General features: G+C 51.7%; 1 long non-coding RNA gene across 2 annotated transcripts; it reads left to right on the top strand.

Annotated features, from left to right (window-relative positions):
* Positions 1-5,248: 5,248 nt before the first annotated feature.
* Positions 5,249-23,821, top strand: LOC121083589. Of its 2 annotated transcripts, none has more exons than XR_005826422.1 (3): positions 5,249-5,336; positions 14,899-15,082; positions 23,473-23,821. It is a non-coding gene; the product is annotated as an uncharacterized LOC121083589 (long non-coding RNA). The 2 variants fall into 2 exon arrangements; XR_005826421.1 differs by lacking the exon at positions 23,473-23,821 and adding an exon at positions 15,980-16,124.
* The last annotated feature ends 1,697 nt before the right edge of the window (positions 23,822-25,518 follow it).

Here is a 25,518-nt window from a genome sequence, read left to right as displayed (position 1 = left end):
CACGCCTGCTGCCCCCATGCTGACCAACCGTCCCTGCCGGCACTACGTGACATGACTCGGCCGCAAGCCCGGCCTCACCCCGGCCGTGACTTGCATGGGATAAGGAGCGGGAAGCGCTGGAGCCATCTCCCCGGTGTCTGAGCCAGGGGCACGGTGCTCCCAGGGCAGTGCCCTGGCTCCAGGAGCCGGCAGGGATGTCTGCTGCTGAGCAAGGCAGGCACCCGCCTGCCAGTCCCTCCGTCAGCAACCACTGGCTACCGGCTTTTGTCATTCAGATGGTGATGTCCCTGTGTCTGCACCGTTATTGGGCTCTTAATATTTAGCAGCCTGTCGGGCAGCTTTAATTACTTTCTCTCCAGAGCAGGCTGTGGTTTGAGGAGGGCGGGGGGGGGGGGGGGGGGGAGTGAGCTGCAAAAGGCATTTGCGGAGGTTCACATGCAAGGCAGCTCAGGCTTAAATGCGCAGGATCGTGGGATTAAAAGAAGTGTTAAAAATGTGCCCTTTGTGATATGCCTTGCAGCGCCAGGGGCCGGCGTGCACAGCAGTTATGAATATACGCAGCTGATTTAGGGCCACAGCCTGCCAGCAGAGCCGCCGCAGCCCACACAGCCGAGCAGGACGGCCCCCTGGCCCCTCTGTCCCCACTCTGGTGGAAGCCTCTGAGTACCCGTCAACACACAGGCACCCCTCCCCTCCCAAAACCACCCTCCAGCCCCAGGAGCAGCTGAAGTTCCCCCAGCTCTCCTCCACAGAGGACACAGACCCCAGATCAGCACCCTGGCATTGCTCTACCCCTTTGCTTGCTCCCCCTTGCCCACCCACTGGCTTCCCTACGTCCCCTTGTGGGCCCTCCCCTCCCCAGTCCCCCAGCCCAGTCCTTCTTTTAGTGGCACCCGAAACAGCCAGGATGACACCTTAAGGCCAATTTGCCTTCATTTTGTCTGTCCTCAGTCAACCAAAAAGTTTGTACTCTCCCTGCCACCCACCCCACCGCCCCACCCCAGTATGTTCTACATGTCCTCTACATCCCATCTACTCCAGACCACCAGCACTGGGGAGGGTGGCCATGTGCTTCTGCGCAACTCAGGAATAATCCCACCATGACCTAGGGTGGACCCATGAGCCAGAAATAATAATTCCAAATATTTTAAACAGCCGAAGGAGACTGGCTGAGATAAAATGTCATGGGTAATTCCCTGCCAGCACAAACAATATGAATTACAGAATTAGTAACACAAAGTATCGTTAGCTGTCCTGGCTCCACAAAAATAGGCTGTGTCTCCGCAGTCCGAAGGCAGTACAGGGCGGTTTGAGAAGGGTGAGACTGGTGGCACATGGATACTGCTGAAAAGAAGCCAATTAGTGGTTTTCTTCATGGCTTTTGTGGTGTTTCATGACCTCCCTGGTTGGGCATATTCTCCAGAGGTTGCTCTGACCTGGATCGTTGGGATTCAGATGTTATTTTTTTTTTTTTTATGTGATAGAAGTAAAAGTGGCCAGCCTGGCATTTGGGACATATGCGTTGCTCCCCAGCAGGTTGGAAAAGCATTGGCTCTCAAGGCAGCACGTGGCCTGGCTCAGCTGTTTCTGAAATGAAGGTAAGCCTACAGTGGCCAGAGCAGCTAGTTACATCAGATATTGAATATTTGAGGAAAAAAAGTCCCAGTATGGAGCAGCTCCAGCTTTTCTTGTTTCCCCCTCTGTGTTCACTCCTGCACCATAAGATTCCCACTCTCCTTGACAGCATGTTGCAGGGATTGTTCGTACCAGTTTGCTTCTCAGTGCAGCAGAGGTGAAAGCTGCACAGATATTTAACAGTAATAACCCTCACATTCAACCACTTTGCAGACATTTACTGCAGGTAGCAACATCTCTGTTCTACAGATAGGGATTTTAAGAGAGTCAGGGATAACCTGAATCGCCCAGGGTCCCAAAGGAGAAGTGTGGTATATCAGAGCTGCAAGTCTACCTTACAGACCCATGCAAAGCCTGTTAGACAAAACCTTTCTGTATTAAAAGTCTTTCTTTGGGGAAACCAGTGATCCAACTCTCATCCTGTGTCCATTTCGCAAATTGCTTCTCACAGCCCATGCACAGCTTTTGAAACCCATCCTGAACTCCCACTGTTCCACATGCTTCTTGTCGGCTCCAGGTGACTGCCAAACCTCTTCTTTGAAATGAGAAGTATTTTTAAAACTAGATAGAATTTAGTAGTTTATTTTTTAAATGTTGGAATATTCAACTAGATAAGAAATATTTGCTTAGAGAGACTTCTTGTGCAGCTAACCAGCTCAGTAATGCATCACTTTGATAAAAAGCTCTCCCCTCTTCATGTGGTAAATACAGCATACATTATTCCTTTCTGCGTGATGATGTTAAATAAGGGAAGCATGCTGCAGATGGGGGGTTTCCTGCCTTTCTCATTTGATTTAGGCAGTTCCAGATGATGAGAACTCAGATCCGGGAGGGATGCAGTGACTGCCTATGTGGGTTAAAAGTGGCTCTGCCACTGACTGCCTTTATGTCCTTGGTCTTATCACTTAGCCTGAAGTATTCTCAAATTCCTTACTTTTAGGCTTCAGGGAGGGCTGGGGGGTTTACACATTATTGTAATAATTTCCTGAGGCTTTACACGTGACTCCCTGAACTCCCTTCCATGGGAAATGGTCAACAACAGCAAAATCCTGGGTGGGCCCACCAAGCTCCCTGGACCCCTAACCTGGAGGCAAGCAGAGGGGATCCAGGAAGGCAGGATTAGCCAGGAAACACACCCCGTTGTGATGCAGGCTGAGCCAGCGGCTGCGAGTTTGCGAGTGAACAAACTGGCACCGCCTAATCAGATGTTAATTCCAGGGAGGGAAGAAGCTGGCTGGAGCCTGCGAAGGGTGCTGGCAGCAAGGAAAGCCACGGATCCACTCCCCAATCTGCTCTGCAGAGAGGCGGGATGTGATTTGGGGTGTAAAGCTGTATTAATGTCCAAAGCACTGCTTGGCTCACACAGGAATCCTTTGTGTCCTTAATGAAGGGAAAAAGCAGGGCTTTATTCTGAAGCTTTGTGTATAATCAGATGCCGTGTTGTAAGGCTCTGGAAAACACACCAGAAATAATAATCGGGAGGAAATAAAAGGTTTAGTTCAAAACAGTGTGTGATTTAAATAAGAAGTGAAAAAGAAAGTGCGCAGGATTTGAGCATCGGAAGAATGAACTTTTAATTCATTTGCATTGAGATTACAGGGGGAGGGGCAGCATTTAAACTGGTATAAAAAACTAGTTTAGATGTAAATGAGAGATAATGGTCTTTGGTAAGGAAATAAGCAGGGGGATGAACTTTGGCCATCAGGAGCCCGCAGCAAGTCCTGGCATTGTCGCTGGAGCTGGAAGCCCCAGATGCAGTAATTAGCAATGAGTTTGCAGATCTCAGCACCGGCAGAACAAAAGGGCATCGCTGTGGAGCTGGGCTGCCAGCTGGGAGAAGGGGAGGTGAGCTGGCATGCCACAAGGGATCATTACCCAGCAGTTTGCAGAGGGGAAAAGAAAAGATCCGAGGGTGCAGCCTGGGGCAGGCATAAAAGCGATCTAGGGTTTGCGGGGTTTAATAGTTCCCAGAGCCCTGGCATTTTCAGCTGAAAAATTCCCTCGGCAGCTGAGCCAAACGGGTCGAGGTTTTTAAATAGGTCCTGTGATACCCATGGAGACAAGTGTTGCTATTCTTTAACCCCTGAAGGCTCAGCTGACTAGTCTGGATCAGGGAGGGATGGCAGGTGGAGTAAGGTGATTTGGTTTATAATCATCTCATACGCTTGTGCTCACCTCCACAAGAAGGGAGAGTGGGAAGCCGATCACAAGCCCCTGCTGGCTGCAGCCACGCTGCTGCTCACCCCCTCGTCCCCAGCCCACGACGGTGTCTGCTGCACAGGCAAGTTAAAGCCGTTTACATACAGCCCATGTGCACCTCATGTCCTGCAAGGGTATCAATCTCCGAAGTTTAGCCAGAGATCTGAGGTTCATTACTGGTAATATTTGTATTTATTGGAGAAGAACTGGTCCCCGGTTTGCCCTGGGAAAAGCCCAGCTCTTTCCCTAGGGTCCCTTAATTCATGAAGGGATTGATTGATCTGCTTATTACTATCATGTTATCATTTTTTAATTGCTGGCAAGGAACAGCCTCCCTGGAATGCAGCGTTTGTTTCTGCTGAGGCTGTCATGGCCCAAAATCCTCCAACCCAGGACGGCAGCTTCTGGCATAGCAACCCCCATGCTCATGAAAGAATGTGCCTCTGCTCCTTTCCCTGTGTGTGGTGCGGAGCCGTTTGCTGCGGGCACATCTGATGAATACCGCCTGTTGCCACCTCTCAGTAGCCTCCCTAATCCCAAACAGATTTGTTATAGATTTACATGCGGAGTGACCTGGTTTCTAGGTCCTGTCAGGAAAAAAATAACTCTGCTGTCATCTGAGTGATGCATGAGGCAGGCAGCCCTCAGGTCAGGCCCAGGCTTTACGTTCCCAGGACTGGTGGAGGAAGGCAATTTGGCCTCCTGCTCCTGTGCCACTGCGCTTAATGCCCCGTACAGCACCTAAATACTGCCGAGGGTGCTGCCAGCCCAGGCTCCCCCCTCGCAGCATCACTGAGCAGGGCTTCATCTCTTCCTGTGGGCTTTCACTCACTTTTTGTAGGTGCTGGCTTTGCACACCTTGAGATGGGGTCCCAGGAAAAAGCCCCCAACCCCCCCCCCCCCCCGAGGTTCCCATGCAGCATTTGAAGCAGAAGAGGTTGAACAGGCTGAAAGCCAGGAGAAAGAGAGGTTTCCACTGCAGGGCAGTGGAGAGGGAGGTGAGGGGCAGCTGTTTTGGTCCCCCACTGAGCTCCAGGTTAGCAGCCAACACCCTAGTGCCATCTGGGCAGAGGGACAGGAGGTGCAGCCCCATCTCCACCCCTGTCCCTGTCCAGGCACATTGAAGCAGCCCTGCTCTTCTACGCGGGTCTCCCACACAGAGACATCAGAGGGCCTGTGAAGGATGCACAGGGAAGAAAGCACCCAGCCTTCGATAGCCCTGCCTGGGCTGCTGTGATTTAGAAAGCAGGTAGCAAGTCTGTTCCTGCTATGCTCAGGCCCTATTTTTATTAGTTTCTTAGCAGCGCGTGTCAGGGAAAGTCCTGAAGCTCACCACAAGGATCATTTATTTCTCTTTCTCCTTCCCTCCCCCAAACTAATCCCATTTCACCGCAGCACTGCCCAGCAGCTCCCCTGCCTGCATGCTGCCTGCTGTGCTCCTTCCTGCTGCCACACTGCTCTGAGGCCACTGCTCCTGCCCTACAGAGTGTCCATGTCCTTGTGTAAGTACACAGGTGTGTGTGTGCAGGAAAAGCAGGGAGGGAAGGGAAACAGCCCCAGGCTTTCTGCAGCCTTCTGCAGCTGCCCAGTGCTGTAGGCAGCTTTGGCTTTGCAGAGTGGGTGCCAGGGTCCCATCTTTCACTGACGGGTGCTAGGAAGCATTTACTGTGAAAGGCATTGAGTGACCTGGCATGGGTGGTCCCAAGGGGAGGAAGAGCAAAGGCGATGCAGGTCTCTCCTCCATCCCATATGCCTTCTTTAACCTGGGCTGTGCCACCACTCGCTGCGAGCCTGGGGCTGGAACCTGGGTCCCCAGTCAGGTCCTGAAGAAGGGAGCTCCACCCTGATGGCTTCAGGAGAGCCTAGCCTGGGGACCCACAGGCTTCACCACTGTGTTTTCAGTGGAGTGAGCAAAGGAGGCATGTGGTCATAATCCTTTGACAGCAGAGCTGGGCGCTGCTTATCCAGATATCCAGTCCCTGCCCTGACACCCATGCCCCAGCGTGGCCCTGAGCAAGCTGTTTGGTCTCTGAGGCTGGAAGCGTGCTATATGGGGGTACCCCTGGACTTTGGTGAGAGAGATGTTTCTGGTTCGGTCTGAGGTTTCCTAGCAAGCCGTTTGATAGCTGAATTTGTAGAAGTGGATGGAGGATTGATATTTGAAATGCATTAGTGGATGGAGGAAAAAAGTGAGTCCCTCCTCAAAATAGCAATGTGCTAGCATGGGCAGCAACCATCTGTCCACTGCGCTGGCTGGCCTGTGCCAGGCAGCACACAGCTGGCATTGCCAGGGGGGCACCGCTCTGCTGTGCCATGCCGGGCTGGTGGGTTTGTTTTTTTTTTCAAACTTCTCTTTTATTGAAGAAATAGCAGACATTCCCAGCCAGATTTGCTGCTGGCATCATCCCAGCCACATTGCTAGAGTAATGCCAGGAGCCAATTCTGCTCCAGGGCTTGACTGTCATTCGAAATGTGAAGCGGCACCAGTTAAAGCCGCTAAGGTCAGGATCCTGCCGGTGAGGAGCAGAGCAGGCTGCTGCACCAGAGCTGCCCACAGTGAAAGGCCACGGAGGAGGAGGAGACGGGAGCGCAGGCAGGGAAACGCTGTGCAAATGGAGCTGTTTGTAGTAACCACTCCTAAAACACTGCGCCGCACAGATTGGGATTGCAGGTATTTCCCATACCTGTCATGTAAAGCTCTGCTAATCCAGCAGCATTGTGGTTGGCTTTTTCTCCCACATCTGCTCTGCTTTTTCCCAGCAAGAGAAGCATGGATCAGCAGCCCCAGTTCACTCGTCACTTCACACCCCTCCCTGCTTGCATTTGGGAAGAGTAGGCAAGCTTTGGTCTGGGAGCCAGAGCGTACTTGGGAGCCACCCCTCCTAACTCCCAGAGACTCAGAGCTGAGAAACTCACCCAAACTCAGGGGAAACTTGCACCAAGATGGGGCGTGCTGCATTTGTTAACCCCCATCCCCCTCCTGGTCCTCTTACTGTTTTTCTTTCTTTAGGAAATCAAGAAATGAGTTCTTTGCCACCTAGCATGTCAGAGGAGCCTGGTGCTTCACAGCCGGGGCAGCCCCTGCCTCACCCTGCCCTCTTTGTCTGTCACTGATTTTTATTTCCAAGCTAGCTCTTTATCACCAGTTTAAAAAATCCCCACAACCATTTCTAATGCGTCTCAGGTATAATCTTCCCAGGGAGGCTGCGTCCCCTCGCCACGTGCTCCCTGCACTCCTGGAAAGGCTGGGCTGATTGCATTCATGCATCAGTGTGCAATCATATGGCCACTTCCCTCCCTGGAGGATTTCTCTCTCTGCAGGAGGATCCCTGAAGTCAGGGGGGCAGGGGAAGGATGCACAGGGAACAGCAGTGGCAGCCCTGGCCGTGGCTGCTGGGTACATGTGTGAGGCTGGTATGGCAGGGGCAGAGGGACAGGCAGGGGGAGGAGGGAAAAAAACAGGTAAAGAGGAAACAGCTCAGGCCCTTTCTCTGTGTCCCAGGTAGGCTGCATCACCTCTCTGCACCCCGGACAAGTGCACACCTGGCCCCACCAGGTGTAAATTAAGGCAAATATCTTGCACGTCTCTACCCTATCTGCAGGTGAGACACACACCAACACACAGTTTCCAGAGGGGCTAGAGCAGTAAGGGAGCCTGTGGTGGATGTGGGCACAGCAGTGCAGCGAGGCTCCACATGACCTCTCCAATCTTGGGGCTCACGGCAAGCCCCCCTCCTGCCCCACCACCAAGGGTGCTGGCTCCAAGAAGAGCATCAGCATGGCTTGGAGGCTCTCCGGCAACCCCCAGCATAACTACAAGGCAGCGCCCTGCCACGGCCACGCTCCTGTCCCCACCACCAGCATGGGAGCGTGCCCCAGCTGCTCCTGTCCCGCTCCTTAATTTTTATCCAGTGTCAACAGCTGCTGCGCCACGCAGGAGCGAACCGGAGGAACTGTCGGCTTTAAACTGGCTCCTGGAGAGACCTCCCGACTAGTAAATTTTCCAGCTAATCGTGTCCCAGTAGAGGGGACACTCACAAATCAGCACAGCGCCCGGCGCTCCGGAGCAACACTCCCTCCTATGGGTACAAGTAATCCTTCAGAAGAGTGGCCGGGGAGAGGGGGGTGTTTTTCCCTGTGTTCTCAGTTTGCTAACTGCAGGCCTGTGACGGCTCTTCCAGGGTAGCTGTTATCACTGCTCCTCTTCCAGAGGCAATTAGCCTGCTTCCCCCGCTGTTTGCACAGGCCTCACGGGCAGCAATGGGGGCGATGGAAAGATGGGAAGTTAAACTTGATTGCAGAGCCACAAAATCAACAGGATGACAGCAGGAGCCGAGTATTGCATGAAATAGGATGTAAAGCTCATTTTCTTTCGTTCGGCAACGGATTCATTCCCAGCTCAGGGAGAGCTGCTGGCTGTAGGTCAGACGGCACATTGTCTTCTTGCCATCAGGCTTTCACTCTGCCAAAACCAGACCAGCCAGATGCTTTTATCAGAGTGATGACCCATGTCTTGGGTCTGGAAAGCAAAAGTCCTGGGATATTGTCCCCCTCCATGATGCAGGTGACAGCACTCCACACCCCTGCAGAGCATGGGACAGTGGTGGCCATCCCCTGCGGATGGGCTGTTTCACTGCGTGGCGCAGGGCTGTGCTGTCAGACTGCAGCACAAGGCTTTCCACAGGCAGTTCACATCTCCTCATTCAAAATGTCCCCCCAGTCCTTCTGTCCTTCCTCTCTGCCTCTGATGGGGTGTGAGTGGGTTTGGGGTATGTGGTGCTGGACCAGCAGGAGAGGGATGACATGGTGCTGAGGTGGCTCTTTGCACTTTAGTTTTCTGTTGCAGCCAGAATGCATTATCTGAACCCTTAACATGCATGAAACACCCCAGATCCAAGCTGAGTCCATTCCAGTCCCACTTCCACTGTAAGCAGCAGCAGGATGTAAATTACGAGTTTCCACTTTTTTAACATTATTCCTGGTTTTGTTAGGCTTACCCAGCTGGTGGCATTTCCCAGGGAAAGCTTTTCCCTTCTCCTAGTGCCCCAGGGGCACCTGAGAGCCAGGCTGGGACAGTTCTGCCACTTGTGCCCCCCACAAGCCCTCAACTGCTCACGGAGGCTCCTGTGAGGAGCAAGGAGATGTCAGCTGCTCCATGAGGAGCCCTTGCACAGGCATGCCCCCTCCTTCCCTGTGCTGTCTCCTCTAACCTGTGTCTGGAGGGGAGGGCAGCCCCCTGCTCTTGCTGCCACATGGAAGAAAGGCCAGAAGGGAAGCTACCTGGCAGCCTTGGTGTTAACCCAGCATACGTCCACTATGACTGGCTGGGAAAGCCCAGCCTGACACCCGCCACCCATCATTCAAAAGGGGCCCTGACTCCATGTTCTGGTTTGGGGGGCACACGGCCCTCGGCACCTCCCCTAGATGCAAAGACCTGCAGCAGGCACCTGCAGGTGAGTGCGTCAGGCTTGGTCCTTGCTGTAATCCAAGCTTGAGTCCCTATGCCGTTTTTCCCTGCTGAGACTTTGGGCACTGCTTGTCTTTGCTAGAACCCCTTTAGGGATCAAGCCCTTATGCAAGGATGCTGCTGCCTCTTCCCATAAAAGGACTTTGTCATTTCTTCCAATGCAAAGGCTGAGGAGCATCTAATACAACAGTCAGCAGGCTGTTGCAGAGAGGATGCCTCTTCTCCACTGGCCTCTTGCTGCCTCCATCCAGGCAAGCAGCGGAAGACGTGCACGTACTCACACCTGAGCCCACGCTCACCTGCTGTCTGTGGGAAAAGTCCCTTGGCAGGGGGAGGCAAGTCTTCTCCTGCTCTGCAAAGTTAGAGCTGCTGGGATATTCCCATCTCCTGCCAAAAGCACTGCTGCTGAAATCACATTGCTGCAAATAAAACCGTCTCCTGGCTAATTACTAGGGAACGGTTCACCTTCTATTTTTAGACAAGCTTGCAAGCGTGTGTTGAAGATTATCCTGCTCCTGTTTCTCTCCCGTCTCTTTGCTATGCATGTTTCTCTTCCTTTCTCTGCCTCGCTGCGAGTTGCACTGAACCAAGCTCAGCTTCCCCTGGGGTCGTGGAGCAGAGGACAGCCATGCACTTGCATGCCAAAAGCAGTGATTCTAAAGCCATCAAGAGCAATTGCTTTAGCATTAGGTGGAGAGGAAGCAGCGTTTAGCAGAGCCAGGAGTTGCTTCTCAGCTTGCCATGCCCAGCCTCAGCCTGCTGAGTGCTCCCTCCACCTGGCCACAGCTAGGGACCTGCTTCCATCTGCTCAACACACTGTTCAAATCGTCCTGTCCAAGTTCTACAGTCTTCCAAGACAAGGGGGAATAATAAAGAAGGAAAAAAAAAAAAGCTCTTGCCTGTGGGGCAGTGAGCACATAACATGGAAGCAGGGGGCAGCTGGATGGGGACAGAGGTGGGCAGGAATAACCACACGAGTTGTAAATCCTGCATGTGCAGCGGCTGCAGGAAAGCATGCCATGGCAGTGCTGCTTGGCACAGAGCTGCACGCCATACTCGTCCTGCCGTGCCCACAGCCGCAGCAAAGAACGAAGTCTGTTCCACCCGCCTGCCAAGGGGGACCAGCCATCATCACAGCAGTGCTGGTGCTGCCTCAGGGTGGCAGTCCTCCCTGCCAGGGTACCTGAGATAGCACGGCTCAAAGAGCGGGGGTAACACATCCAAAGTAACCCTGGAGCCTGCAGGCACCCCCCCTCCCGCGTGCACGGATGCAGGAGGCCCCGGCCAGAAGGAGTGCATCCAAGCCTGCTCGGCGGGTTAACCTTGGTCCCAAAAGTCGGTTAGGCAAATTAGCACAGCGTTTTCCCTGAGCTAATTAACTTCCCTCACAGCAGGGCTAATGAGCTCCATCGCAGTGCTTGGCTGTGGCAGCTAGCTGGCCCCTAGGAGAGGGGCTGGCCTCGAGGGCTCACTGCAGCCTGCAGCATCACAGACTCCCTCCAGGAAACCCCCCCTCTCCAGCCCCCACTGCGCAGCACCACTGGCCCAGGAGTAGGGAGGTCAGTCTTCCCCACTGGCCCTGGGGGCCACCTGCAGTTTGGAGAGTGTGTGGGAGTTTCCATCTGGCACCAGGCAGGTCCAGGATGCTCCTCAGAGCAAGGCAGTACCAAGCACAAGCCTTGGCACCTCGGAGCAGCTTCAGAGGGACATGGCTGGGATTCCCTCCACCGGCGAATGAGAGGGTTTGCGAGCTGCCTTTCAACATGTCTCTTTTTTGGTGAGCATGAGTGCAGTCCAGCCCTGTGTCCACTAAAGTCAGTGGCCAGTTTTCCATTTATTTCGGTGTCCAGCGAAGCAAAATGTCTTCAGTATTCTCTTCCTCTCCTCCCATCCCCGCAAACCACATTTATTTTACCCTCCACTCGACTCTTCCAGGGATCGATGGGTCGTCAAGATGATGAGTTAGTGCCTGTAGTGACAGTGGCACTTTCCATTACTGCTGATATACCTGGGGGACACATGTCTCCCAAAGACTCATCAAGGGGGGGAAATTCAACAGAGGCTATAACTGTCATTTCAGTGAAGCCACCCCAAAGCCACAGTCCTGCAGTGCAGACAGGACCTTCCCAGACTTGTGAACACCCCCTGGACCCCTGGAGAGCTCCAAGGACACCAGCACAGGCACTGCAAACGTGGAGCTGAGTACAGGCTTGCACCTAGCCTACTGCTGCTTTGTGGGGTTTTACTTTCCCCTTTTCACTGACTGATTTTCCCACGGAGAGCCATTTGAGTAAACACTTCTAGCTGGGGAATGATTTCTTTTCCTGCGTATCTTTCATAACTAGCAGACACTGGGTTTTTTTGAGGTTGCGTTATTATGACGTTTTAATTGGCTCAGGACTAAGCAAGTCTCAAAGCCCATTTGGCCCCGGCGTTTTCAGGCAGAACTGTTTTCTGTCTCCATTTTGATAGATACTTTACAGTGGCCAAAATGGCCTTGCATTAAATAAAACAAAACCTCCTTTTCTTTTACAGCTCATGGGTGATCTGGTTCCTTCCCTTCCTGCTTTCATTTCACCTTGAAACATGAACCGTACCTGTTCCCCCATCACGAGCTGCCCGCCCCCGCGGGGATGGCTGCAGGGTGAGCGAGCGGCAGCTGGGCTGCCTGTTCCCACTCGCCTTTGTTTCACTACGGTGCGTGCAGGAGCCAGGTCTGAGCCGGCACACTGAGTAATTGCAGGATTTCAGTCAAAGAGGAGGCTGCAAGTCATGAACCGCTAATGAATGGGTGTAGCTGGAAGGGCTGGCGGGGCCGGTGAGGGATGCTCAGGGCCCGTGGGGTGACAGCCAGCCGTGTGTTGTGGCAAGGGCACTGGCTGTGCCACTCCAGCAAGGCTGGAGGATGTATCAGAAATGTGCCACTCAATGTGATGTCAGTGGCAGTCAGCAGTGAGACAAACCCCCAGTGGCAGCAAAGCCCACACAGATCATCCCCACGTGCAGCAGTGCTAATCTTTAATTTGTCACACCCGCATGGCTCCCCGGCCTCCTTCCTCCCTGCCTTTTCTTTTTTTTCCAAAGGTGCTGGCTTTGACACTACCTGACACCCCGATGCTCCCGCTGCTTCTCCAACACCCCCCAGCTACCCCTGGGCTGCCCTCCTTTCCCACGCTTCCCATCTGGGGGGCTGCCACCCACAGACCCTACTGCCACCTGGGAGCCACCCCGCTGCCCCGTGCCTCCCTCCCACCCTTTCCTGTTGAGATTTCCCTTCAGAGCAAAGCTGCGAATTGCTGGGTATCAACAGCTCCCCGGGAGGGTCTCCAGCGAAGCCAGAGAAGACCGCCTGAATGCTGGGTACAGTGCTCATCCACCGCCGGGTCCTGCCCTCTGCAGCGAGAGCAGCAAACAGCCCTGGCCACCGGCACGCTGCCTGGCTCGTTAGGGTCACCACCAGAGGGCTTTTAATTAGCGATGGCCAAATGCGCAGTTCAAACCACTATGATGGCCCATGCCACGGCTCTGATCCAGTGACACAGCACACACAGGCACCAACCTAGGGACATGCATCATTTATCAACTCCCCTGCCTGGCGCACTGCTTGCTTGCAATAGCAAAGATGCAGCAGCTCGCCGAGCATCGGAGGAGAAAAGCAACAGAGCCACCAACTAATACCGCACCGCTACCAATACAGTGCCTGTCCGCCCCAGTCTTCCTTGGACTGGAAACCTTTTTGGTCAAAAAACCTCGAGTTTGCTTGTGCCACGTCTCAAAATCTTTTGGGTTTTGGCCCATTCTGAGCTAAGCCACTGAGAGGCTCCCGGAAAGGAAAGGTGCGGGACGGGTGTCAGGCAGCTGAGGTGGGTATCGGGCCTGCAGCTGGAGGGCTGGGTAAACCCTGCCCTGGGCTTGGGTGTGACACACAAATTGATGTCTGTAATGTATCACCCTAGGATCTTGTGTCAACAACTTCCCTAGCTTCATTTTTTTTAACCAACCTGCCAGGTGTTACTGCAGTTCATGACCTGAGATCCATTTGTTTTTCTTCTGACTTTATGCTTTCAATATGATTTACAAAAATTGCTTATAATAAAGCTCATTCAGCAGCTGGATAATGGTTGTCAGCGAGTTAAGAGACACTGTGGTGTGTTTAGCACAGAAGCATATTGTGTATCTGGGTCCCAAAGCTCTGTGGTTTTGGGTAGCTTCTACTAAGGGTGGGATGTGCAAAGGTACCTATGAGGTGCCAACAAGGTCATTTGTTGCAAGGGACATGAGGGCTGCAAAACTGAGGAGGGACAATAAATGGCCTCAACAATGAATTCACAGCTGTAAATCCAGATTAGGAGAAGAGTTCAAGGTCTTGGAAAGGCTGCATTAATCCCTTCCTAACCTTGGCCTTAAATACTTGAACGTCTGGCTCTCTCCCCACTGCATCCCCATCTGGCAGCTGTGACCTGCCTGCTGGGTGCTGCGTGGGGCCAGGGAGGGACACCGGCTGCAGCTGCCCATAGGACCTAACAAAGCAGGTCCTCATCCCTCAAAAACATCTTTTTGTCCCGATGTTACTTGCATGCCCAGAGCACGGGCGCTAAGAGCATGGTGCTTGCAAAGCCACCCCTGCGGGTGGGAGCCTCTCCTGGGCAGGAGGGGAGGGTCTTCACCAGCAGTGGGGCTCCTTACTTACCATGCCTGTGCCCCAGCAGAACCTGCCCTTCTGCTCACCCTTTCTTGCTGGCATCACCTCAACCACCCTTCCTCGGTTTGGGATTTATTTTATTTTTTTTTAGAGTTGGACAGAGAGATGCTTTTGTGGCTAGCAGCTCTTGGGTTTGCCCATCATTCCGCCAAACTCGCTCCACATAAGCCAGCACTAAGTCTGTGGGCTAATTGGCTTTATTTATTGTCTCTTTTGCATAGTGCAGGGGGTTATTTGCTGTTGCTGCTGCTTTGCTTATTTGTTTGGGGCAGGGGTTTTGTTTTTCTTTTTGCCTTCCTCTCAAGGGCCTCTGTAATTATCACCTCAGGCATCAATTATGGCTCAGCAGTGCTTTTGGGCACTGTCCGAGTTTGGGAATTGAACAGCCCTGGGGAGGGGAAGGCTAGGCAAGGGAGTCTGCTGTGATGCTGTGGGGAGGGGCTGGGAGCACCACAGGGATGAGCTCTGGGGTTTCATAACCAGGGCTTTTGGGATGTTTGCTGTCATAAAGGTCTCCCCGCTGAAGCTGAGCTGCATAAACTGTTGGATAATCTGTGTTAGAGGCTTTTCCTCTCTGGCAGGAGAGCTGCTGGATGCCAGCCACATGAGTGTTTCATGCTTGCAAACCTCTACTTTGCTTCCCAAATTCAGCCGCTCATAATTCTGCCAATTTTGCAAACAAAAAATTGGAGAGTTTTTTGCATGGTTTATTACTAGTAAAATCCTCTTGCTATTTTTTTTTTTAATTGCCAAAAAGTGCAAAGAATGTTTCATTTCTCCTGAAACATGCAGAAAACGTATTTTGTGGGTTTTGGTGTGGTTTTTTTTTTTACTTGTTTCCCCTGAAATGGAGGATTTCCATTGCAGCTGTCCCATGACTTATTTTTCTCTCCAGGGGAAAGAGGCTGGGAAGGAGTTACCTTCCCAGAAGGTTGTCTCAGGATCAACACACCCAACTTCATTACACACCTGAAAAAGTATCACCGCAGAGCCCAAAGCATCACTTGGCAGAAAGAATGTGCTCATATCAGCTGTCTTCCCTTTCATCCTCTGCTACAGCATCTCTTCAGAAAATCAGGGTAATTAATGTAGCTGTGTCTTGTCCTGCCTAACACTTTGCGCTGTGCTTGCCATGTGCTAAGAGCCGTCTGCCTGATTTCTGGTTAGTGTAGATGGAGGGGAAAGAGGGAAGCAAGAAAGATCAAAACCAGAGTGATGCTGTGCAAAAGACCTGAAACTGCATCTGGGCTCCCCACCACAGCCCCATCAAGGGGCACATCCCCATGCATGAAGGGGCTGGCCGCAGGGATGCTTGGAGCTCAGGGATGCTAGGGGCCCATCTGCCTTGGAAGCCATGTCCTAGGAGTCAAGCAATGGGATTAAGAAGTCAGCCAGACATGCTGTCCGCTGGGTAAGATTAGTCCCTGCTAAAGCATTTCTTAATCCTAGGCGCAACTGAAATAATCTAAGCACAGATTAACCAGGTCCAGCTGGAGTTAAGCTCCCTGCTCCCCGTTTATTTTTGGCAGGCAGAGACTACTACTGCTCTGGTGCCTCATCAGATGTTTGCACACCAGAGACTGCCCAGCAGAGTAGGATTTGGAAACTCAAGTGTAGTAGATTCACTTTGCAACAGAGGTCCTAAATCCTGCAGTTTTATCACAAGTTTTGTGATACAGGGTGGCATTTTGTTCCCGGGGCCCAGTGTCTCAGATTTCTCTGACTGCATAATAAACCATCTTTTAGCTTCCAGGAGAAAAAAAAAGAAATCCTTGGCCCTCAAAATGCAAATAAAAGTGTCAATATGAAGCCATCTTCAAGAAAGCCTTTCCCTAGGGCTTTTCTGTGGGGTAAATCAGTGACTAGCTCAGGGAATTATCTCCATCAGCCTTCCACACAGCAGTATTTGAAAAGCTACAGGGTTTGGGGAGAAAAAATATAACTTCATTCCATGAGTCTCCTTTTTACTTTCTCAGCTGAAGGCTCACGTGTGGCTGGGCCTGGACACAGGAGCTGAAGGTCGTTTTGCTTTCAGGATCTCCCTGCTGCAGCATCTTGATTTTCTTTACGTGAAACTATCAGTGAAGGCTCGTTGAGTTTGTAAAGCTTTGAGAATGTTCCTATTATTCTTAGATATTACAAAAGCTTGCTTTTCAAAATAAAATAAACTCTGCCAAAATCTCATCATCTGCCTTTAAGTAATCAAGGAAAGGAACAGCATAAGGAGCATTAAAAATGTAAACTGGTATTCCCAGACCCTTAAAGCAGCTCTGGTTTTGGGGGGTTTGGTTGTGTTTTTTTTAAGAAGAAACATCTAATTTTCAGTCTCTCAAACATTTCTGGATTGTTTTAAGGTAGCAAGAACACTGTGGCAATGACTCACATTACTGCATTTCGATACATCCCATTGTCATCTCCAGTATGAGACACTTTGCCTTTTGGCTGAAATACAACTTTCTCACAGGCACATGTATGCATGCATGCATCTGTGTCTCTGCACAGAAATCATATACTGTGAGAAAAAGCTGCGTGCAGGGTTCTCTTGGAGCTAGAGGCTCCAGCGTGCTGTGTTAAGGGCCGGAGGGAGCTGCTGGCATGCCATGCAGCCAAAGAGGCTGTAGCAGGGGTGGCACTGGGTGCTGGTAGCACTCCTTGGGTGCTGTGGCATGCTCCCTCCAGCCTCTCTGCATACGTGGTTGCTCTGCAAGAACTGTCAGCTCCGAGAGAGGAATGTCCTGGGAGATATGGGGCAGCTCAGTCCTCTCTTCAAAGAAGGGCCCTGCCCAGGGAGGGCAGCAGGAGGCAGGCACAGGTGCTGACCATCCCCAGGGAGTACCCAGGCACCTCAGGTCTAAACCAACAGGAGCCTCATCCTCCCGCGCTGCCACATCTTCCTGCTGCTGGCAGCCATCCAGGCTTGTTTTACTGCTTCATTCTTAATTTCTTGCAGCAACAGGCTGGCTGGGTGAGTGGGCACCTCACTGTTCAACGAAGAGCCACGTCTCCATGCTGCATCCTGGAAACTTCTGCATGTGTTTTACAAAGAGGGACAGGTTAAAGGGATGGATTTATTTTTCCCTACAAAGGCCAACACTAGACCGCAAGACGATTGATCAAATGGTCTTTTTCCCCATTTACTGCCCTTCCCAGAAACCTGTTGTATCTGCACTGCAAACACCTCCAATGGGATCTAACAGCTGTGCGATGCACGCAGTGCAAATGCTGCACACCTCAAATGTGTGATGCCTTTATCAGCCCTCTTAAGCGAAAGGCTGGAATTAGACACACACTGTTGCCACAGCACTTTGTAGCCACGCGAGCCTTCTGTATACCAGCAACGCTCCGCAGCATCCTGAACGCAGAGCTGCCGGTCCTGCGGCAGCTACAGGGATGAGGTAGGATTGCTGCTGCCCCTTTCTCCTCCCACCATCCTGCTTCCTTTGGATGCATGCTTCCCTTCCCCAGTCTCCAGTGGGATGAAGCAGAGGGCAATCAATTCAGGGAAAAACCCCCACGAGTTTCCCAGGCAGCACCTTTTCCCCCTTGGGGAGCACAGCATCGTGGAGCATGGTTATTAACCAGACAGTCCTGAAGGACATTTAAAAATAAATGAAAAGGGCTGTTCCGCTCCTGCAGCTGATTACAGGCATGCCTGTTGGGGTTTTTTTTCCAGAGAGTGGAAAAGAATGCTTGGAAAAAATTCTGTAATTTTCCCTTTTTGCCAGATCAGGCCTCTGTGTAATAACAAAACCACGGTGCTCACCGCTCGCTGCTCTCTTTGGGACACCCAGGCTAAGCGAAAGCGCGTAAATCTGCGGGAGGCCTGGGGCCACAGCACAGCTGTCCTGACATGCTATCCGCCTCCCACCTCCCTGCTATGTCTTTAGCATCTGAAACGCAGGAGACACGCAGATCTGGAGGTAAGCCCTGGTGGGAAGGAGAGCAGCACCAGGTCCTGCAGGTCACCAGTTAAGCATTTCAGCCCAGAGCAGATCTCTCATAATCCACTTTTTGGAGATAAGCTTATCTAGACCCGACAGCTGAATTTAACCCTGAACTTTTGATCTTGATTTTTAGCCTCGGCAAGCCTATACATTTCCTTGAAATTATACACACTAGATTTCAGCTCCCCTGTTACAACGGCTCCACCGCTCCCTTAAAAGGGACCTGCATGGCTGTGCATGACAGCATCATCCAGTAATGCCCTTGGTTTCACAGCCAGCCCTGCAAGTTAGACAGGCTCCTGGCTGGGGAAAGCCTTCAATTAATGACAGTGGGGCTCCAGCAGGAGAGGAGCTGGATTTTACACTTCCAGTGATAATGCATTTGAAGGTAATATTGCACAGGAGTAGATTATAACCCCAGCACTTTGCTATGCGGGCTTTTGGAAATTTGTTTTCAGTGCATAGAGGCAGCTAGAAACGCTCTTTCTCACTGCATGAAAAATGCACTTGATAATAGTCTTTCTATTTTTTTCTTTCTGGACAAGCTGACTGCGTTGGGGCTGTCAGAGCCATGACAGACTAGCCAAGAAGGGGTTTGCTAATCAGTTTTCCTAGCATCAAATCAGCATCTGCTATATATGATCAAGGAAATTGAGGAATCTCAATGTTTTTGCAATATTGCTTAGTTGGCCATGAAATATGGGTGGTTCTGAGAGGAACAGCTTATTTCTCCCTCACGAAGATAAAGCAACTTTGGCTAACGATGAAGCATCGCTGCACGATGAAGCCAGCTAATAGCAGCGCTCTGATGAGGGCAGATACACAGCAGCATCCCAGCAGAAGGGAAGGGAGGCGTAAACAGCTTTGCAAGTAAGACATTATTAATATGGTTGAACTACAGAGGGCAGAAGGGATTTCTTTTCTCCTCTTTCACTCCAAAAGCAATATTCTGAAAACGTCTAGGTTCCCATGTTTAGCCAAGAAATTAAACTCTTAGAAATTTAACTGGATGTTTCCTAGCTTGAGTATTGTTTGGTAGCACACAAGACCAGTGTTCCTGGGCAAGGCAGTTGTCTGGAATTGGGCTGAGGAAACACTCTCCTGGCCAAGGGGTGGATAAATAGTATTTAAACAGAGCCAAAGTCCTACTTTTGGAAATTATTTGGGGCTCTACTTGCCCAGGTCGCTCCTGACACTAGGGTTTGAGCTCTGCAAGCTCTCTATGGCTTCTGAAATGTACCTTCTCCATTTGCCTAAACAGGTCTGTAACACTCCCCTGTCTATGACATTTGCCACAGCAACAAAAAGCTCCCGGGGTCAGTGTGAAGTGCCATGACTTTGTGGAGTTCATGGAGACCAAGAGGCCCACAGCAGCTGAGGGCCAGGCCCTTTACCCTCGAGGCAGGGCATATATCCACACTACCATGGGTACCCCAGCCCACCTTTGCAATGGGAGCACCCAGCTCTCAGGCAGCTTTTCCTGGTCAAAGTGATCTCTCGGTTTCTGCTTGGCAAGACAGCTGTGGTAGCAAAGACGGAGGAATTTGCTTCCTTCCCTCCCTCCCCAGCACTAGCATTTTTCCTAAGGGTGAAAAAAAAATAATCCCAGAGCCTACCACATGCCTTCCCTCCCTCTCCATCCAGCTGGCGAGCGGGGGAGTCACCGCTATGCAATGGTGGGGCTGGCTGTGGGGAGACTGCTCCCAGGGCCAGTGCGGCAGAGCTCGGCACTTGGATGGCTCACAAGGGAGGGAACAGCCTAGTTTTTGTGGCCCTTGTGAGATTTTTAGGCCAACCGCAGGCCGGTCAGTTGAGATCCATGCTGAAAAGTGCAAACCTGTTCCTGGGACAGAAACACATAAGCCCTTTTTATCTAACAGCCCTGTGATATAAGCAGCAGCTGGGGATTTATGCTGTCTTTGAAGTAAATTGCATCCCGCTGCACTATAGCATGAAAGTTAAGATTTACCATTGCCGGGACACTGAAGACCCTGGTGGAAGCAAGGGAATAAATAGTGCGGCACTCTTCTTGCTGCCTTCTGCTGCACGACTCAGCTTCACAGACCTTCCTCCCCTCTCCGCCCCTGCTTCCACTTGCATTGTGTCGGGGAAGCAAATTGGTCACATCTGCATCCAGCCAGAGAGGAACAAATGTGCTGGCTAGGCAGCGAGGAGCTTTCTGAGGGGGGATACCTCAAAGTAAAATGAAAGGCTGGCCATCAAAGGTAGAAAACAGACCAGTGGATGAAAGGGATTCTTTGCTTAGCTTTGGTAAGGCTATGAGGTATTAATAAAATTTAAAAAAGCACAAGAAAACTGGGGCATCCAGAGCAGCACGTTTTTTTCCCCCTCCCCTTTTCCTTCGCTCATCCTCTGTCATCAGCGGAGGGGAGGGATCGGCATCCCCCCATGCTGCGGCAACCACTGTTTATCTTCACTCCTCAGGACGCTGCCATTAGCAGGGCTTCAGTGTGCCGTGATGCTTCATCATTAGCTGGAGGTGCTTGATCTGGCTGGAGAATAAATGAGCCGTTCCCCCCGAAGAAACCCTTGCGTTTCATGGCCAGCTGAGCAAATATTTTGAAATATTCCATCTCTGCAATTTCAGCAGGCAGATAAAACAAAGGAGGATCTGATACAAAAGGGCTGAATTCTTCTGTTTGCTCTCCGGCAACCCCACCAAAGCCAGTAGCAGTAACAGGGAACTGAGTTCAGCACAGCAGGGAAGCACATGCATAAGTCCCATGGAAAATCCCTGTGGTCTTTACGGTTAATCATGTCCAGTTAATCATGTCCAGAGGTGGACAAGCGCTCAACTGATGCGCTGAATCATGACATACAGGCAATTACCCTAAATCAGAGCAGTACCTTCCCATCCCAAAAGGCTCCATTATGCTTCACCAACTCCTGAAGCGAAGGCAAAAACCCCAAGCAGAAGCACTGTGGTGTAGGGAGGATGAAACGGCCAGGTGTTCTTCTGCCGCCTTTCCAGCACTTTTCTAACCTCGTGAAAAGTTCTGCCAGCTCTTTAAATCCAGGCAGTTGAGATTTACAGCTCCAGGCCCTCTGGGCAGCTTGCTGAGTTTACTCTGGGCTTCTCCCAGCCAGCTGCCTCAAGCCCCGCAGACAAGGTTTCTCAGGGGCTGAGACTTATGAACTGGGCAGTGTTTGGCCTCCTTCCCTCTGACTGCAAATATGTGTCTTCCCCTCTTCTGAGCATCCTGGCCCCCTTCTCAGGCACTCTGCTGAAGCAAAGTCCTTTTGCCACCCTTTCATTGCCTGGGCCCAGCATGGCAGAGGGATGCTCTTCATGCATGCTGACAGAGATCCAGAAGAAGTTGCTGCCTGCTGGGAATAGGCCTGCCCTCACCCCATGCCACTGCCAGCAGCTCAGGCACCCGATGAGAGTTTGGCTCCCAGAGCATCTCAGCTTGTGCTCGCTCGGCATCAGCAAGGAAAGAGCCCCTGAGGAAGTATGTTTGTTAGCTGCAGCATCTCTCCTGCTGGCCAGGCTCCCATAGCTGCACAGCCAAGACCTTGGAAAGCTGGGTTATCCAGCCCCGGGATGGCAGTGCTTCGATCGCCTCCAGGCACTCAGCTCAGCAGGATTCCTCGCTGCACCACTCTGCAATTGGAAGCATTTTCCAGTCCACCACTTGCTAGGAGAAGAGAAATACCCAAAATGAGAGTTTTTGTGGGGAGGGGATGTGATGCTGGGGTGGATGGATTGGTGTCTGATAAAGGAGAAGGAGACCCCTTCCCTTGCTGCTTACACTGTCTCTAAAACAGGCACTCCCATCCCAGGAACAGCTTTGGCATCCATTTATAGGATTATAATATTACCACACATAAAGACACAAGCTAAGCTCTATTTTTCATTTGTGCACAGGGGAAAAGGCAAGGCAGGAGGAGGGCCTGCGTATTCTTGTTTAGGAGCCAAAGACTAATGTACCCAGCAAAGCAAAATTAACACAAATACCATGATTATGCAGGAAAAAAAAACCTGCCAGAGAATGTCATTTCACCAACGATATCCTGCAGTTTCCCACCGGCAAGAGTTCGAGAGGTGGCATAGTTACAGAGTACATCAGGGCAGGCATTTGACTGGAAGCATTAAATACCTCAGAAAGGTGAATGGCCAAGGTCTTTCCAATAATTAAAATGTGTGCAGTCTTCATAGACCAAGAAAGGGACAGAGCTATTGTTTAAACAGGTAATTAGAGCTGTATTTTAAGCAAACTTGAGGAAGTAACGAGCTCTTTCAGATGGAGAGAGCAGCTCTCCTGCTCCTGGTTCCAGCATGAATAACTATTGTCCCTCCACTCACTGGTGGGGGACCGCCACAGTGCTCCCAGCCCCACTCCCTGGCAACTGCGTCTGGGTGGGGAAAAAAAAAATCCTATTTGATTTCACATTTTTCACTCCCTGTCTCCTTCCTTCTGCGTTCAGGTTCAAGAGAATTGGCTGAGCCACTTTTTTTTATTAGAGCTGCAGCAGGAGGGAAAAAAAAAAAAAAAAAAAAAGGGACCCAGTCAAGCCCCAAGGGAAGGGAGGAAATAGCATGAGCCAGCGCTTGCTTGCTCGCACACACGCTCACACTCTCTCACACTCTCTCTCTCACACACACACTCCCCATTCACACAGGAACAGCAAAAGGGCAGCCATCTGGTAGAGCTGGCATAGAGGCAAAATCAGGCACCCCCACCCCACAACCCAACCCCAGGAGACTAGATAGTCTCCTCGGCAGCCAAATCCATGTGGAGGAGCCCCATGGATGTGCCGTCATCTCTTTCTGGACAGCCAGGGATGCCCATTCTTCTGTTGGAAGATCCACACTGGAGCTAGGCAGGGAAAGACCTAAAGTCTTCACAGTGCTGAGGAGGGGGCCAGGGAGCCATGCTCCCCCCGGCTCTGCCTCCTGCAAAGGGCTAATCCCTCCCTCACCTCCCTCTAGCTGCTGGGTCCAGATCCCTTTCCACATGAGCTGGGGGGGGTGGGGGGGTGGGGGTGGGGGGAGATGCCAGCTTCTAATTAACCCCCTTGTACGCAAAACCAGAGAAAACAGTCAGACCTGGGGGAAGGCAAGGAGGCACCTTTGCACCGTCAGCACAGTCTTCCATGAAAAATATATAAGGGCTAGACATCAGCGATAAGGAAACAGGAGAGTACGAAGAACTGCGCTCAGCTGCCTGGCTTTGCAGCCCACGTTACTTGGGTTGCTCTGACAGTCCAAAAAGAAAAGCCTCAAACAAAATACTTTGAACTACAAAGGGCTTTGGGAGCTGCCTGAAAACCAGGCTTGTGGAGAGCAGCAGGGTGAGGGCATACTGCTCTGACATTGAGCAGGGCGAAGCAAAAGCCCCTGGAAAGCAAAGGGCAGGTCGCGCCTGGGAACAGCCCATGGCTGTGCACTGACCACAGCGATTGTCTCATGCTCTGTTTGTTTGCAGCCTGGCTTCAGAAGCCAGGCCCAAAGTTTTGTATGGAAAACTCAGGATGAATTTTTGCTCTGTATTTTGCTCCAGAGGAGAAGACTGATGCCAGCAAGCATGGAAGGGCCAGCCTGTTTTGAACCTGGTCATCTCTCACCCCTTTGGGAATAGAGCTGGAAGACAAGGCACAACACAATGATGAAGGACATCCTTACCCCTTCAACAACTCACTACGCTCAGAGCCACCTCTTTGACAGTCAAGGAAGGCTTTGGGTAGTTCCCTGAAGCAGTTTTGCTTGCTTAGATTTTTTCCTTAAATACCAGGTTAAATTATAATAATGACAATACCTGCAACATGCAGAAATCTTCTTTCCTCTTTCCACTAGAAAGGGTGGGAAAGAAAATGAGTGAGAGTATCTTACTGCTGGCTTTGACTGCCCACACGGTACTGCATGAACTTCAGAAATAATTTCTATTTCTTGTGTCAGGATATCAGAAGGTTTTGTTGCTGCCCCAGCTCCCAGAGCCCTGTAATAATGTGAAACTGTCGCTGCTCTCATTTTCTGTAACGCTATTTCCTGCAAGAAAGCTGTGAAAGTGTTAACGGTGGGTGGAAAGCAGGGGGAAACTCATCTATGTGGTCTTTAAAGAGCCTAAGGTCAGATTTCCTGTCCCCTGTGGCTGGAATGCTCAGCACTGCTCCGGGGCTGGGGGTCTGGCTGCTGGCAGGACCCACCGTGCCAGCGAGAGCCACGGCAGGGAGCCGGGGAGCTGCGAGGTTAGCCCGGGTCTGCAGGAAGCTCCCCCTCCTGACTTCTTGGCTAAAACCACCGAGAGCTGTCTCGGTGGCTGCTGGTGTGTCAGTAGCTGTGAGTGTCTGGCTGCCCTACCGGGGGTCTCACCCCCAGCCCGCGGGAGCCGGGGGCTGAGCACATGGTCAAAGGGGAGCTGAGTTTCGTGCGGCCGGGTTGCACCACTGGAGCATCTCGCCGCTCTTCCCCGGCAGGGCTGGGCAAACCCCGGGCTTTTCCCAGGAGAGGGGCCAGCCTCAGCAGCACAGAGCAAAACAGCTCCGTCCCCTGACCTCCACCGTGGGCTGACTTTTAAACAGCTCAGAGCACAAACATCCCGGTGACTCATACTGCGAAACTGGGGTATTTTAATTTTTTTTTTTTTTTTTTTAAGTAGGCGCGCTGCTCCATCAGTCAATTACTTGAAGAGCCGCTCTAATTTGGCACCCAATTGTTTCCCCAGCTGCCGCTGTGTCTGATCTCTGCTGTGGGCAGCAGGAGCAGGCTGCCTGCACTGGGGCGGGAGCACTGGCTCCCAAGGGGGGAGGAGGCTGCCCGGCTGAGCAGCCCCACACCCGCAGAACAGCACTAAAAATGCAGGCATTAAAAATATCTCAGGGTCACAGGTGATTGCTAGATAATAAAAGTGACTTCGGGAGGCGGTAATGGGAGGGACAGGTCCTGGCGGCAGGGGAGCAGCCAGCCAAGGCTGGCCTGGCCACAGTGGCTATCTGTGAGCCATAGCTGTGGCCGCCACTGCTCAGTAACGAATGTGATGTGACATTTATGGCTTTTTCCACTGTGGATTTTAAATTGTTTCACAAAGGTTGCTTAACAACACTGTCCCCTTCCTCTCTTCCTTTCTCTCCCCACCTTCTATTTAATATAAAAAATAAGTGACTTCTCTCCCATCACACGAGAAGTCAGCGGCTGAGCCAGCAGCAGAGCACAATTCCCCAACCTCTGTCTCCTGCCCTTTAGCCCCTACAAGCACTCCCTTTTTTCCAAGAAATCCAAGAATAGGAGCTGTACCACGACAGCTGTTTCTAAGTCAGTGAGGACTTTTGACTGAAAAAGAAGAGGCTTGCTTTCAGCGAGGAGCGTTGATTAAAACTGCACTGCCTCCCAGGCATTGCGAAAGGCTGCGGGTGTTGTGGTGAGGCAAGCGGGTGTGATGCTCCCCTCTCCAGAACAGAGATACCCAGAAGCACGAAGAGGCTTTGGCATAGCTCCAGCCAAATATGTGTCTCTGGGCTGTAGCTCCTCTTTCACTCTTGTAACACAAGCATTTCCATATTCTGTCGCAGGCACGCATGCATGCATTCACACACACACATGCAAACGCCCA

This window comes from Falco naumanni, chromosome 2, assembly GCF_017639655.2.
Source record: "Falco naumanni isolate bFalNau1 chromosome 2, bFalNau1.pat, whole genome shotgun sequence".
In the NCBI taxonomy this organism is placed as follows: Eukaryota; Metazoa; Chordata; class Aves; order Falconiformes; family Falconidae; genus Falco; species Falco naumanni.
Note: the sequence above shows the minus strand (reverse complement) of the source record. Positions and strands in the feature narration are given on the sequence as shown.